This window comes from Morone saxatilis, unplaced genomic scaffold, assembly GCF_004916995.1.
Source record: "Morone saxatilis isolate NCDOM2014 unplaced genomic scaffold, NCSU_SB_2.0 Contig23, whole genome shotgun sequence".
NCBI classification, from domain to species: domain Eukaryota; kingdom Metazoa; phylum Chordata; class Actinopteri; family Moronidae; genus Morone; species Morone saxatilis.
This window is the reverse complement of record NW_023339796.1, coordinates 23950705-23953299: the sequence shown is the minus strand read 5'-3', so window position 1 is coordinate 23953299 and position 2595 is coordinate 23950705. Positions and strand designations below refer to the sequence as shown.

The 2595-nt window shown below is 37.9% G+C and overlaps 1 protein-coding gene across 1 annotated transcript in view; it reads left to right on the top strand.

Moving 5' to 3' along the window:
* Positions 1–2230: 2230 nt before the first annotated feature.
* The window catches only part of blvra (biliverdin reductase A), a 7753-nt gene continuing 7388 nt past the window's right edge, over positions 2231–2595 (top strand). Inside the window, exon 1 of the mRNA XM_035670848.1 lies at positions 2231–2389. The gene's annotated coding sequence lies outside the window, so the exon portion shown is untranslated. The remainder of the gene's footprint in view (positions 2390–2595) is intronic.

The following is a 2595-nucleotide window of genomic DNA, read 5'->3' as shown; positions in this document are numbered from 1 at the left end:
TATATATATATATATATCTAATATATATATATATATATATATATATATATATGGCTCTTAGCAAATATGTGAAAAGACCCTATCTACAGCCAGTGTTTGGTTTGTGCGTTCTGGGCCACTGTAGAAACATGGTTCAACATGGCGGAAACAGCTCATTCTAAGGTAACGAAAATACAATGATTCTTATGATTAAATTTACTTTTACATAACTATACCTCTTAACCCTCCTGGTCATATGTCTTCCAGCTGCAACTGTCTTTCCCCCTACATCCTGAATTAAGGGGAAGTGTACACTGGTAGACTAAATGTGTCATAATGGAGCACTTATGTAATGCTCCAACAAATGCAGCAGAGAAAGCCCAGCCTGTGGCTCTTAAAAACTCCAGCCTCCTTTAAAAAAGGAGTTTTAGCTATCTTATCTATACATTGCAGGCTAGAGAACACGGGTGGGTCTCAGCTCAGAATGCTCCAACATTCACTACTGTAATGTGGACAGATACTCATACATCAACATAAATGAATATTTTTCGCCTGTTAACCTGCTATAATATCTCTGTAAAAGGCCTCCTGTTAGAACTACATAGTTTGTAGATTGTACCTTATTAGGGCCAGAGCAATGACCACTGTCAATTTAATCTTATATATATATATCATATTATATATCCACATTTTAACTTGTGTACTATTTTAAGTCTTATGTCTCAGATTATATAATAATAATAATTACAACAATAATAATAATAAACTTTATTTATATGGCACCTTTCAAAAAGGTTTACAGGGTAAAACAACAAAAACATAGCACCATCAGTAACAATATATAGAATAAGCAATAAACACCGTAAAACATATCAATAAATAATAGAGTAAATAATAAAATTGTTCCACAGTTTGGGGGCTCTGATGGCAAACACTCTGTCACCTTTTTTTTTTTAATCTGGTTTTGGGAACCATCAGGAGAGAGGCATTTGAGGACATCAGGGCCAGTGGAGGCACATGGAGGGTTAAAAGTTCCCAGATATAGCTTGGGGCCAGACTATTCCGGCCTTTAAAGATGAAAGGATAGCTGTAACGTGTGCAGTTGTAGGGAGGAGAGAGACTTTTTGCTGCAGACAGAGACGTATGACAATAAAGGACTTGATACTGTGATGTTGTCTTCTGGGAAATGTTCATATTGCCTTGGCAATTGACAGCATTTATCCACACCGAAGGGACTGTTAAAACAGATGATAAACAACATTGCAATTATATAAAACATTCAGAGGGTTGATACAATATGTGCTCTACCTTTGGTAAGAGAGGGCCCTGCTGGATACCTGTTGAGTCTTTGCACTGAAAAACAGCTGAGTTAAAAATGTACCCAGAGTGCACCGATGCAGTGCTGGGTTAATGAGGACATATCACATTTACAGTGCACTTATTGTGAATGCCACACAGAAGACATAAGCATTTTCTATTGGAGTACTGAACAAACTGTGTTGTTCAAATGGGAATTAATAGCAGTTCAGCATTTCCAACACAAAGAAAATACACAATTACGACACATTTAGTTTACAGTACAAGATAAACAAAATGCCGAGCATCCGCATGTGTGGACTGGGTTTTTCTTATCATGCATGTGGTATAAAATAGTAATCAATAAATCAATCAAATGTCTTGTGAATGGTAGCTTGAATGACACATCTTTCAGTATGACAAGTGACAAAGACTTAGTTTACTCATTTGATAATAGACTACCAGTCACAGGTTAAAAAAAATATACCGAACAGAGTTTTGATGCTAAAAATCTTTCCATGTTTTCCATTTCCATCTTCCCTCATAGGTTACATTGTTCTGTTGTCTGATAAAATACACTAACATTAATAGAGCCAAGAAAAACAGAAAGACACTTTGGGCTGGTGGTTTGAAGATAGTTGATTGTTGAGCTTGGGAATAAGACTCAACAATCAACTATCTCTCTCTGGCTCTCCAGTGGATTCTTGCAAATGCCATCAGGAGCACTAGGAGGAGCCAGAGGGACCTGATTTAGTCTCATGTACTACTGTCAGGATATGGTTAAAGTTTCAGCAAATATAACAAAAAAAATGTTTTGTTACCTACTGCAGCTTTAACCCAGACACACTGTCTAAATGAATACAGTACAACAGCTTTAAAGTAACCCTCCCAACCGTGAAAGACAGCACCGCCCCTCTCTCACCATTACGCCGGTGCCACCAGCTGAGGCATAGCGAGTGCGCCTTACGTAATGCCTGAAACACGCCGACGGGAAAGCGTTCATGCTCACCCTAGCTTTGTGTTATATCATCTCTGTCAAGGTAACTTCTATGTACGCACAGCGATAATACACTTCTTCATTCACTTCGGCAACGGAAGAGCGGGATAACAGCAGGTAAGGACAGTATGTGGCGGCTGTAAGTCTGTCCGCAGTCACATCGGGACACAGTATGGGTTCTGTCTGATTAAAGTTAGACACAGGAATTGAGATGAGATCGGAACCAGCCTATTTCCATACCACAGTGGATTATAGCCTACTGTATATTTAGTATATACTATTATATATACTATTGTGTATATACAGTATATATATACTGTATA